This window comes from Brachyhypopomus gauderio, chromosome 8, assembly GCF_052324685.1.
Source record: "Brachyhypopomus gauderio isolate BG-103 chromosome 8, BGAUD_0.2, whole genome shotgun sequence".
In the NCBI taxonomy this organism is placed as follows: Eukaryota; Metazoa; Chordata; class Actinopteri; order Gymnotiformes; family Hypopomidae; genus Brachyhypopomus; species Brachyhypopomus gauderio.
This window is the reverse complement of record NC_135218.1, coordinates 6,426,592-6,440,515: the sequence shown is the minus strand read 5'-3', so window position 1 is coordinate 6,440,515 and position 13,924 is coordinate 6,426,592. Positions and strand designations below refer to the sequence as shown.

Below are 13,924 nucleotides of genomic sequence, written 5' to 3'. Positions count from 1 at the left end.
AAAATCCCCAATGCCTTGTACACAATAAGAGGACAATTATGGCCCTGGTAAAGTAATAATATTGTACTGGATGAACTGTTCCGTTCCCTTAGAGCCATTCTTCCTTGACGTTTCTGCTTTTGTTTTAGATTTCTTCTACAGTTTACGATAAGTAAATGGTGCAAATCTGAGTCAGGCCTCTGTAAAGGTTTTCATACAGGACACTGTTGTGTGGCACACAAATGTAAAGCATAATGACTTGCGACCACCACGTGCTGACTAAGAGTAGTGTGGGTCCCGCAAGGTCCTGTCTGCATGGAACCAATTCAACAATGTGGCTGAGCGATGTGGTGGACAAAATGGCGACTCGAGCAGTCGCTGGCCCTCGTCTAGCAGTCGGTGTTGACCGGTTCCAACAATGTCACACACGGCTGGCGAGTGGTGTGTATAAACAAGCAAATAAATAAATAAATAGTGAAAGCCAGAGTGGAAGATGATATCACTTTAAGTGTCTCCTTATGCTATGGGGGTGCCCCCGCATGCTCTCTGTCTCCCTTGTTTTATCTCTTTTCCTGTATCCTTCACACAAAAGGGATCAGATCAGTTTCTCTTCCCCCTCGTGTCCTGACAGGAAATTTCACTCCGTGTTGTGAGAAGTGCTTGTCCGTTGGGTTTGAAATGGAAGGGGAATAAGAGAAGTAGAGGTGATTTTGTGAAGGATCAGAGATCACCCACGTTGAGTCTGTGGACCCCACCCACACTGCCCAGTGTCATTAACACATCCTTTTAAACCATGTTGTCTCTGATACAAACAAGCAATCTTTGTTTTTATATCTCTACACTGAGTTCAGGAAAGTAAGCATGTGCATATGAAGCGGGGGAACATGCAACTGTAATGCTAAAATGAATTTTAAAACTTTCAGCAAATCACAGACTGCTGCACCACTCAGAGGAGAGCGGTGGCAGCAAAAGCGTGTGTCCTTTGAGAAGATGATGGCACAGTAATGTGACACTGGCTGTTAGCCATGGTTCAGGCCTTATCTGATGGGACGGATGGGCATGACACGAAGTGCTCATCACGCTCCATTAAACACCAGCCACACACCGTTCCATAAAGCCAGTTTCAATCCATCCAAGCCAGACACACACACACACGCGCGCGCGCGCACACACACACACGCACGCACACACACACACGCGCGCACACACACACACACTCGTCCAAAAACAACATACAGAACACCACTACACACTTGTTTTTTTCTTTTCTGGGTTTTAAAAATGGGATTTACCAGTTGACATTATGAGTATTATTTCATGTTAAGCATGCTGCTGCATACTGTACAACTAATAGCCCTGTGATGCGTGATAGACTGGGTCATTCTTGCATGATTGAGGATATCTGCCTGATCCTCTTTATATTAAAATACCCCATAGGCTGGGGATGGTGGTAATAAAATGGGCTTTCTTTAAGCCTGCATGCACACACACACACACTATAAACTCTTAGCATACCCAGTGAAATCAAAAAACATTTTGGTGAAGATATGAAGATCTTGAATTTGCTAGACTTCTCTATAATTGTAAATATTATAATGAAGTGTGTGTTTTGTGTGTGTATGTGTGTGTTTTTCAGTCATAAACATTATAAATGTTCAGTGGCTGTTATTGCTCTATTATTGTCACAGTTAAATAGTGCCTTCCATAATACCCAAGGACACTTTACAATCAGCACTCTACACAATGTTTTTTCTTACACCGGATCTACACACACATACTGTTTTTTTCAGATCCTCACACATGAGCCACAGCTTGAAAGGTTTATTGGTTCCAATTAAGTGGTTTTTTTTTGCAAGGTACATGTTTGTTTTCTACCTCTCAAATGCATCCTACATTCATATGATTTTATAGCTTAAAAAGAAAAATGAACAATTCTCCTTCATCGTGTGCAACAGTCTTTAGAACTCCTGTTACATTACACCACAGCTGATCACAGTCTGTGCTAATTAAACGTTAAAGTGCTTTCAACTAATTGAAAAAGCTATCCACCAGCATATGTGCCTTTCCAAACAGGTAGGGACTACTGAATCTGCCATCTGCACTTTAATTGCTAAACTTGTCAGTGATATGGTTATTCTTCATTTTCTTACCTTTAAGAACAGATGGATTTTTAATATTTGTCCCCGAACTCCTCTCTGAACAGTGCTCCAAATGTTTATATCATGGTGAGTGTAATCCCTTGGGGTTTCCTTTCTTATTTGTTTGGGCAAAAGGCTTTGTTTAACTTCTGGCATTTTGAACTGAAACTTACCTCTACTACACAACAACTAACTACAGTAGTTTTGTAGAGTAAACAAACACATGTATTGCGAGTGTAGGCCACAATGCAATTCAACCCTCCACAAAATCCAAGAAGATCAAATTAATTCTAAAACACAAGCGGAAAGCCATTTCCAGATGGCAGATAATGACTTTAAACTATTGTTTGTATGAAGTAATCATCAATTTTATTATCTAGTTTTGCTAAACAGTCACCATGAACAGCAGATTTACACTGTGTAATACGACAAAACTATTGTAATTGTTACCACATCTTGCACATATTTAAGATGCAGCACTGCAGCCAACAGTAGTTGCCAGTGTACGAATCAACAGCTGGTCAGGCAGCAGCCATCTTCCCAGGCAGTGTGGTTATGACGTGAGGTGTGCGTGGTGAAGGAGGGGGAGTCGAGAGAGTTTTGTACACGTAGAGAACACATACAGAGAGAACCGACAATGAAAACTTATATATGTTAATATTAACAAGGAGAAACAATCGACGGGGACAAACAGACGAATAGAAGGCAGGCTTAAAAGGGGGTGTGGCTACACAACAAACACGTGGTAGATGGAACCACGACGTTCATGAGAATGGTGGGAATGTGGCTGTGACAGGATCTGCCTCCGATAGCACGGCTCCCTAAGCACAGACCAAAGGAACAGCCCCCTCACACTCCTGCCCTGTGGCACAGCGGGACGGGAGACCCGTCTAAGGTGGAGCTAAAGTCTCTGGAGGAAGAAAGGGAGGCAAAGTCCACGGCCTCCCCGCTGTCTGTTGAGCTCAAGTCCGCCACGAGTGGTGAAGTACACATCATCATGTCCATCATCCTGGGTGACCAATCTACCCTCTATGGCGAACAGTCCATCCAGTCCAACTTTTAGGAACCATTTGATCTATGAAGTGGACATCTGGAAGAAATATTTACTTTCTAAAAAACCTTGCATGCACCAACTAAAATGGTGAGCTTCTATAAATTCTATAAAAATTTAGAAAATGTTCTACAGCTCTATCCAATAAACCATATTGTTTTGTTTCCAATATCACCCATAAATGTGATGCAACTATGAAATTCTGAATGATTCATGTATAGTTTGATTCATGTGTAACTTGAAACTTGGGATTCATTTGGATGAAATTCAAATCCTGTAATTAGTGGAGGGCATGTTCTCATGGGAGGTTTTTTAGACAAGCCTTTTTGCTGTTTCACATCTCTTATTTTCTGTTCTCAGATGAAAAGACTGACAACATATTGTCTTCATTTATCCATCAGGTTGCAACAGGCTTGCAGGTAGCGTTCCTCTTCCTGGACTCTAATTCATGGCCATCACATACAGAGCTGTCCATGTGCTGAAGAAGTCTGACCGAAAGAACACGTGTTTACAAAAAGAGAGCTAATTAAATTTCATGGAAGCAGCATAATAACAATATTAAAAATCTGAATATTTAATGAATCATTCCAGCTCAGCAGAGCAGGAGTCCCTGATGTATTTTGAAACCTCCATGCTAATTTCCCATCAAACTACTAAATGGGATTTGCCATGTATTTTTTTTTTTGCTCAGTTAAGTATCTGTTAATCAGGGTTTTTATGTTTTGGGTTTTTTACCCATCAGTCCTGGCCTCCTGGTTTGGTCTCCACTAATTTGTGCCTACATTCAATTAGCCCATGTAACCGGAAACAGCTGAAAAAGAACATGGCTGTATAAAATAATATCCTCATTAGGAAGAAAGGCTCACTGTTTCTCCTCATTGATAGAACAGCTTATCAAGACAATTGCCTGATCTGGTGTACAGAAAACAGCTGCAAGCATTCTTTTCCAAGCACACCTGCTTCACGGTTGTCTCTCCTTTACCCATTGACTGAGATTTCAATCCCCAGTATTCTCCTGGACCATACCCACTGTTAGCTTCACCCAGTCTAGCTCACTTCTTTATTAATTACTGTCACCTGTTCCCAAAGTCCACTGTGTACCTAAGTCTCTGTAGGCTTTCATGTCCCCTGTGAAGTCTCACGTGTTTTTTTCTGACGCTAAGCCTTATTTATGGACTCATTATCGCTTTGTAAGCTCACTAGATCCTTGTTTGGTTTTGTGTGTTTTTCCTTTCTGGATTTACACTATTGGATCTGTCTGTTGGTTCCTTGGGGATCTTTGTCCCTCCCTGTTTCCTGATTATTATTATTATTATTGTTAATATTATTGTTGTTGCTGTTATTTTGGATTGCCGACATTGTACGTCTGCCTCCTATTATTAAACTGTATTTTCCACATTTGAGAGGCTCTCTTCTCACCACCAGTCAACGTACTCCTCTTCTTTGTAAGGGAGCCAAGAGCGGTTTCTTATGGAATGACCAAGATGTTGTTTTTTTCAAAAACAAGCTCTTGTAGGCTTAAGATTATAGGAGAACTTATCTTAAGACAGACTTAAGAAACAGATGCAATCACATCTTGGGCTTTAGGGTATGTCTAAGCTCCTGTTCCTTCATGTGTAAATAAACCTGTGTTGTATTTGTCTTTGTCCTCCTCAGAATGAGCATTCTTCAGTCAACACCGGCTCCTCGGTGTGGCAGATACTGGTCTGCCATCGTGGCAATCACTGGATGTTGATAAAACCAGCATTGCACAGAAGATCAGTCAGGCTGTGTAGCAGGAGTCACAAAACAATGAATCAAGGACAGTTGGTTTGGACATAGTTAGAGTTATGTCAAAGAGTTTAATACAGTAGTTAAGCTCATTTCAACACATAGCAGTATTTATTTTAGCCTTTTTTGACATGTGGTTGTTTTTAACTGTAGCACCTCTCTTTGATATACTGTAAAGAAATTCAATAATATGTTGGCCACTGTTTGTATATTTGTTAATATAATACAAAGCTTTAAAGAAATAAATGTAGTAACTCTAAGTAAATAGAATGAATGCATTTAAACATTCTCAAATATTTCTGACTTAGTCATCTGTGCTATTGTATAGCATTATTCAAATAATAATCACATGAACAAGCATTGAATTCCATTATCATAGCACAAGACATATTACCTAAGACAATATTACATGAAAAACACTAATACTATCCCTCAATATATTATCAGACATTGATCGACAGGAAGAGAAGAGAGACGGATTTTAAAAAGAGGGAGAAACTCTTTTTTTTTCTGCCCTGCCACCATGTATGTTAAATTGTGTGTGTATCTGGTTGGTAGAGATAGGCTCTTATCTGTTATTGAGAGTGCTGGCAGGAGGCAGGCTGATCGGGGTGTCTGCTGGCCAGTGGGGTGGCTCATCCAAAGGCCGGAGTCTCCCCGCATCACTGGTGCTCCCAGGAGCACTAACCGCCTTAGCCTGGCTACGCTGCGCCCGGCTCGGGCACTGGCCCGTGCAGAGAGGCACCTCCTCCCTCCTCTGCCCCCCAACCGCTCAGTCGTGGAAAAACAGACATGTTTGCTTTTTCTCCCACTAGCCCCTGTTTTTGGGTCATATTTGTAAGCCCGCCAGTCTTGAAGAAATACTTCACCCAGAACAAGCTAGGGCTGCTAATAACAGATGGGGACCAGGCAAAGAGACTCTTAGAATTATGCCAGTGACATCCTTCCAACTGGTCCCTGTTGGCTTGTGTTCGTTGCTAGTTACATTTGCATTGTTGGATGTAAGACTCCTTCAAGCATTTAAAACTTTTCAGGTGTAAATACAAAGGTCTCCAAAATCAGGAGCATGCAGCTTACCTTTGTATGTATGTGATAATTCAAGTTCATTCTCACTGCATTGAAAATGAGCTTGAATTATCATATGCAATTCTGTCTTGGCATTCAGCCACTACCAATCATGAAATGAGGACACGAAATCAGCAAAATGACTAGGGTGTTTTTTTCTTTCTTTGAAGCTGTGAAGGAATGGATTGTTCTTCAATCTAAAGGGAAATTACTCCTCAAAATTCAAAAGTAGAATGTATTGTACAAAACGAATTACTAAAATGCCTTTGATCAATAACTGACACTTAGGGCTGACTAAGTAGAGTTTTAGATTATAATGAAACTGACTCAGATAAGTCTGAGTTTAGTGCAGAGACATGCTGGCATCCCCGATCCTCAATATCATTCTAAAATATTCAGCAATTACATAACAAATATGTCATGGCTAAAACACTTTCCTACTTACCTATCCTCAGGACTTCAGTGATGGAATTTATGTGTGGAGTCCCGTTTATCCTAAACAATTTCTTAGATATTAAGTGATACTCTGAGTACACAGAGTTCTAAATGCAATTTAGACGCCTCTGGCTGGGGTTGATGTAAGGTTATTGTCATCATTTTTAATATCATTTTGCACTTTCTATGCACTCTGTTTTAAAAGTAAGGCCTCAGCAGAAAGCACATTTTAAGAGTCATCATTCTGCCATTATCATTGAGATAATGTCAAATCTCTTCCAAATTCAAATCACTTGAAATTTGGGTGCATGCACATACTTGTTTTTTAGAAGGGAGGGATAGTCTGGTTAAGAACTCCTAGATCTCCAGTGTGCTACTCTCTGCAGCCACCAGGGCATCGTGCATCAGAACACTGGCCCAGTGGAGTTATCAGAACACTGGCTCCAGTGGAGTTATCAGAACACTGGCTCCAGTGGGGTCATCAGAACACTGGCTCCAGTGGAGTTATCAGAACACTGGCCCAGTGGAGTTATCAGAACACTGGCTCCAGTGGGGTCATCAGAACACTGGCTCCAGTGGAGTTATCAGAACACTGGCTCCAGTGGAGTTATCAGAAAACTGGCCCAGTGGAGTTATCAGAACACTGGCTCCAGTGGGGTCATCAGAACACTGGCTCCAGTGGAGTTATCAGAACATTGGCTCCAGTGGAGTTATCAGAACACTTGCCCAGTGGAGTTATCAGAACACTGGCCCCAGTGGGGTCATCAGAACACTGGCTCCAGTGGAGTTATCAGAACACTGGCTCCAGTGGAGTTATCAGAACACTGGCCCAGTGGAGTTATCAGAACACTGGCCCCAGTGGGGTCATCAGAACACTGGCTCCAGTGGAGTTATCAGAACACTGGCTCCAGTGGGGTCATCAGAACACTGGCTCCAGTGGAGTTATCAGAACACTGGCCCAGTGGAGTTATCAGAACACTGGCTCCAGTGGAGTTATCAGAACACTGGCCCCAGTGGGGTCATCAGAACACTGGCTCCAGTGGAGTTATCAGAACACTGGCTCCAGTGGAGTTATCAGAACACTGGCCCAGTGGAGTTATCAGAACACTGGCTCCAGTGGAGTTATCAGAACACTGGCCCCAGTGGAGTCATCAGAACACTGGCCCCAGTGAAGTTATCAGAACACTGGCTCCAGTGGGGTCATCAGAACACTGGCTCCAGTGGAGTCATCAGAACACTGGCCCAGTGGAGTTATCAGAACACTGGCTCCAGTGGAGTTATCAGAACACTGGCCCCAGTGGGGTCATCAGAACACTGGCTCCAGTGGAGTTATCAGAACACTGGCTCCAGTGGAGTTATCAGAACACTGGCTCCAGTGGGGTCATCAGAACACTGGACCCAGTGGGTGCTTACCTTGATAACAGTGACTGGACCCATAGGATTGTAAAGCTGCTTTGTGACAAAGTGTGTTGTGAAAAGCGCTATATAAATAAATTTGACTTTGACTTGAACAGATTGCAGTATATCAGCCCCACTGTACTCCACTACAGTAACTAACAGTCTCAAATGCGAAAAAAGCACGTTCTGAATTTGGCAACTGCAATTTTCCTGCACACATTTGAACATATTATCATAGCCCATTGAAACCAGTGTTAGTCCTACACTACATGACTTAATGAAACATCCAACAGCTATGGCAGATCAAATTGACTTTTCATTTCAGTCATTATATGTGGCATTACTATCTGTGATATTGTTCCTTGTATATAATTGTATATGCATGCTTCAGGCTAATTAAGCATTGCTATTTCCCCTCCAATTTCTTTTGTTAATTTTATGGTAATTACTTAAATGTATCTATTTATATATTTATTTATAAATGCACATTCATCTTTACATCCAGCTTTTCATGACAAAACAAAGGCATACACTACAGTGAGCTAAAAAGTTTATATGAGAGGTCGTACACCCATGACAGCATGATATATGCTACTATACCCTGAGAGTTTCCTGTGGTCTTAAATGGAATGATCCTGTTTCATGTGGTATTTTAATAGCTGTGAAAATGCTTTAAAATGGCCACTATCATATTTGCTGACTCCTAAATTTCCAAAACCCGCTTTTAGATTTAATTTAGTTTTTAGATCACAAATCAGTCATGAGTCCAATAAAGGCCTCGGATTAGTTTATTATGGCTTGTGTGTGCAAATATTTTCAGCGCACAAATATGTATTATGAAGTGTGATATTTGAAAATGTTTCCACACGGAAGTGGAACACGTTTTTGATGCTGTCTTCGATAACCATGGCAAACACATTTGTCTTCACTAAAAGTCTTTGTCAGTTAAACAATGGCCCAAATACTGAATCTAACCCTCTCATGTACCTCTCTCTCTCTTACTCTCTCTCTCTCTCTCTTTCTCTTGATCACTTTCTTACCTTTACTTGTTCATCCCTGTCCTTGACAGCAAGATATAGGTGTCAAAAAAAGGGGGGAGAAAAAGGCTTTCCAAAACTACAACGGCCTTATCTGCCCCTCTCGGTTTTCAGCCCCTGTTGTGTGGCCCCCATTACTTTGCCCCCATCATGTGAATGGTCTAGAAATCAATACACTCGAGGGGTGGTTAGGGCTTCTTCATCTTTGGCAGCTGATGATTTGGACAGATGAATAATTCATCCGCAGAAAGACGCTCCAAGCCAGCCAGCCAGGAGACAGCAGGAGGGTGGGGTAGGAGGAGAGGAAGCGGGTCTCTACCTTATCAGCTCCTTATCGCAACGGCCGACGCTAATGCAATTCTCAACATTTAGCACTTAATGGCGTGGCAGTGGGGGAACCTGATCTCGGCTCATTAGGCCCCGCCCTTAACCGGCGTGCAGGGAGACGCCGTCCTCTAGTGACGCCGTCCTCTAGTGTCGTCGTCCTCTAGTGTCGCCGTCCTCTAGTGTCGCCGTCCTCTAGTGACGCCGTCCTCTAGTGTCGCCGTCCTCTAGTGTCGTCGTCCTCTAGTGTAGCCGTCCTCTAGTGACGCCGTCCTCTAGTGTCGCCGTCCTCTAGTGACGCCGTCCTCTAGTGTTGCCGTCCTCTAGTGTCGCCGTCTCCTTGCTGCTGCTGTCCCCTCGTGCTGCCACGGGAGACACCCGTGCAGGACGAGAAGCATGGATATGAAGTCTGGGGTGTTTGGCATGAGACAGATGCTCACAGGATGGGCGCAGCAGAAAGGGGAGTTTATGGCGTGTGTGTGTGGTGAGTTCATATCGACCTGCGACTGGGCCTGATGTCAGACAGCGCACTTCTAATAGCAATTTCTAAAAACAAACAGCAGCATTAGGTGCAGGAGCTCTGAGGATAAACACGTCTGAGATGAGTTTGCCAGTTGTAAAATGTGCATGGGGCAGTCTCTTTCCAAGCTTGTTGAATTGTGAAAATGCAAAGCTTGTTTGTTTTAGCTGATGAACTTACAAGTAAGTAATGTCCATGTAAAGATCAGTGCGGAGTGCCAAGGTGTCTTAGTGTGGATGTTTACCTCATCTCCTACTTCTTGTATTCTCTGATAAGTCTGACAGCCATAGTTTGTCCCAAAGGCCACAGGCATTCAGATGAAATGGCCTATATTATGTCTTGTGTGGGTAATTAAAAGCTTGTAGTCCCTTGTGATTGAATAGAACAAATATTATTGTTGGATTATTATTTTGGCTTATTATTAAGGATGACATTTTTAATCAGTTTACTGTGATGGCAGAAGATGATGTCTCCTCCATCACAGGATTTCCTTGGACAGTAGACGTTTGGGACAGCCACTGTCAGGGCAGACGTTCAGAGGGATCATCAAGTTCATATTGGAAATGTCGTCTTGCTCCATGGGTGAGGGCCAAAGGTTTTCATCTTTGGCTGCTGTAAAAGAGGACAGATGATTATTTTTGTGTCACTCACAATAATGGTGTTGGGGAATTGAATCCCCCATGATGACCCCTATGGGAATGCTCCCTGGTGACCAATTACAAAGGTTCACAAGCCTTCAATGCATATGCACAATGGCTTTTTAATGAGGCTCTGTCTTACCCATCCAAAATATTGCTTGCTTGTTTTCCCGCTGTCTGCCACCGTAATAGAGTATTGGCTGCTCACTGGGGAAATGACTCACAAATTACTACATTTCAACTGTCAGGAGTCTACTGTAATGCATTAGTTCGCTTCTTATCTTTCCAAAACGAAACAACCACGAGTCGAGCTATTTGCTAGTTTCACGTAACTAAGGAGACAGGAGCTCTTATTAAGAGAGCAAGTGATGCTCGTGATCTTGGTCTATCTTACTTGGGAACAAAAATAAATAAATAAATAAAAAACAAACAAACACTCTGTGTGAGAGAAGGGTGCGGCTTCCTGCTGCGTCTCCAGACCGTACTAGCAGCGTTAGCGCTAACGCATGGGGGCGCGTCGCGTGGCCTTGTTAACGCTTCCTTTTCCAGCCCGCATGGGCCTGGGCTTGTGTGACGCCCGGGGAACTCGCCTTTGGAGGCAGCGTATGGAACAGCCTGGCGTGATGAGTCGTGCTACAGCAAGCAAGGAAATGAAGATCACCAAGCCGCTCTGAAGGGGCGACGGCGAGAGGGGGGGACACTCGTTTCTCACTCAACACTCCTCCTTCTCCTGTTTCATACACAAACTGACACCACCCCCCTCCCGTTTTACCTCCCACCCCACCCCCCAAAAAAATCTCCACCAATCGGCAAAAGTCATCATGGTACTTACTGGAGCGACATGGATTTATTCAGCATAGATCTCATCATCTTTTCTGCTTCTTCTTGGGCCCAGGTCTTTAATCTCTGAATCTAGTAGTGTTGCTGATGCCTTATGGTAATGAATCGAAAACACCCTTTACCTTTGCCTACCCATGTGCCCTTGTAAGGATTTGATCCTTGTCTCGCAGAGATCTCACCATTTGCAGAATGCCACACCCTGCACCCTGAAGCTAATAAGAAGAAATTCCTTTTCATCAGTTCCACATCTCCAATGAGATATAATTGGTCTGATGGTGGTGCTGTCACTCACACGTTTGGTAAGAACTGATCAGAGATACCGCAGACAGAGAGGCTTGACTAACGCTTCCTCCTCAAACATGTTTATTCGGGAAGGAAACGATCAGCAGAGATGACAGAAAACAAAAGCACTCATTAAGATTTAACACGTTCGGCATTAAAAAAAAAGAGAAAGTGAAGTAGCGAACATCAAAGCACTCATCTGAGAGACGCTATCTGGGTCGGGATCACACTGACTCTCTGGAAAACTATGCCAAGTCATATTACAGAAGCTTTGATGCTGGCCGCTTATTTTTGTGTAACCTCTCAAGCGTGAGTTCCGACACATCTCGATAAAGAATCCCAGTTTTAAAAACACACTCCGAGCACTTCCCTAAGTGCTCCAGGCTATTGTTATTTAAATTTCAAGAAGTACTACAAGTGTGACAGTGTGGTTGTAAAATTGCTATCTGTGAAAAAGCACGAGCTCAGACCTTATTACATTGGCAAAAAGTCATAAAGTCTTTAGTACCTACATTATGTCATACACATGTGAGCTGCAAGCAAAGATATGTGCTACCAAGCAGGCTAAATCACTCAGCTGAAAAGTGCATGTTTACCATAAGATCCCCTGAAGGCTCACTGGCAAACACAACTTTCTCCAGACACAGGAGGAGATGGTACTTAGAGCTTTGCAGTTTTCACAGCCTTTAGACACTGACGACGGGTGAGCTTTCAGTATTTCTTTCATGAAAATCCTGCAGTGGAAGATTCCACGGTGTGCCCATGCGAGTGTTAACACACTTTAAACGGTATCGTATCTGGGAGATGGTACTGGATACTGCCTGGTGAGTCTGCATAATGTTCTGAACACCTCCCATTACTTAATATTACTGCATTTATGATCAAATGACTCAAGCCCTCTGTAATGGCCTTGGTGTTCCCAGGTTTTTAACATTTTTTAACCTTTGTATGCCTAATGCTAAGCTGTCCTTCCACAATAAGGCCTGAACACTTCACATTAATGCCTATTTCCCCTCCATCTTCCTGTGCTCTCCTATCAGTGAGATCTTCTCTTGTAAACTGAATAGTAGCAGAAAAGGAGTTTCAACCAGACAGGTGTACCAGTGGCAGTTTCCCTAGCTCATGTTGAGAAATCCCCCTCGCCTGGGTTTAGGCCCATTTGGGCCTATGCCAATAAAAAGCTTCCTGGAGGAAGCAGGTAATATGGTGCACAGGGGTTCATGTCACCCTATAAAGCGGGCAACTTGCTAATGACTTTTTCAGGAACTAATTTTCTGCATTGAGGCGCAGCCCATAAAGGGGGGGGGGGGTTATGTCTTCTGTCCGGGGACAGATAGAGCTTTAACTCTGCTCTCTTTATTGTTTTCCACTGCAGATTTCCGCATCGCTGTACACTGCGCACACATTTCGGGGATGCTAGCTTTGCAGATTTATCATGCTGCATGACTTAGGCGTACCCCAAAAGAAGTGTCTTAATTAGGGGGAGCGTTAACAGAGCACAGGCTCCCTCAAGGCTAACCCCTCTGTGAAAAGTGGTAACAGGAGAGACTTAACTGAGATTCTTCTTACCACGGGGTGTTACCTTGCACCTGCGTGAAGCTCAGCAGTGAAAACAAGAGAGGTGTTTAACATTTAGGCCTAAACAGCATGGCTTCTTTGATTGCAGAGAAATGTCCTCATCAGAAAAATGCCATTTGCCATTGGGTTCCTTAAAATGCTGACATTTAGAATACTGGCATAAGAACAATTCAAATGTAGCCAGAGTAATGTTGAACACTGATCAATGTATATGTCGTGTGCAAATTCAGCAAGACACTTTAAAAACATATTCATGAGCTATTTACTTTAAATTGATGTTTTAGATGAAGGGGTTATAATTTGAACAGCAGTTTCCTAATAGTTGATTTAAAACGTTAACTGAGTTATATTGTAGTTAGGAAGTAACATTCATAATTAAAAGTTCGACCCCTTCATCAAGATATTGATGTTCTCTATGTGTTTGGTGTCTTAGAAAGCAAATTTTTTAAAACATACGTCAAAATGTCTAACTTAATAGAGAGAACCATAATCCTGTAATCTCAATATCAATGCACAGTCGGGATTGGAGTTATAGAGAGCTAAATGTCATTCAGTTTACTCAGCTTCATCTGTCAAAACTGAAAGCGTTACAGACTCCAGCCAGCCACAGTCTCAAACACGATTAGAAACAGAAAGGAAATATCAGTCGTTATTTGCAATAAGCCTGTGGCCATTGATAAAAAGGTTTGATAATGCATACTTCCTCCGTAATGCAAGGATAAATCTGCACTGCCTGCAGTTGGTCTGGGTAATGTTTAGACTTGCTCCCATCACCTTCTGCATTCATAGGAGAAGATATACCTTAAGGTGCTACTCAGCCCCACCATGACACCATTCTGCTTATCTGGACTTCACCACTATCCTGAAGT

At 42.8% G+C, this 13,924-nt stretch overlaps 1 long non-coding RNA gene across 1 annotated transcript; it reads left to right on the top strand.

Moving 5' to 3' along the window:
- Positions 1 to 2,067: 2,067 nt before the first annotated feature.
- LOC143521025 (uncharacterized) lies at positions 2,068 to 4,517 on the top strand. The gene is made up of 3 exons (XR_013132595.1): positions 2,068 to 2,204; positions 2,914 to 3,258; positions 3,570 to 4,517. It is a non-coding gene; the product is annotated as an uncharacterized LOC143521025 (long non-coding RNA).
- The last annotated feature ends 9,407 nt before the right edge of the window (positions 4,518 to 13,924 follow it).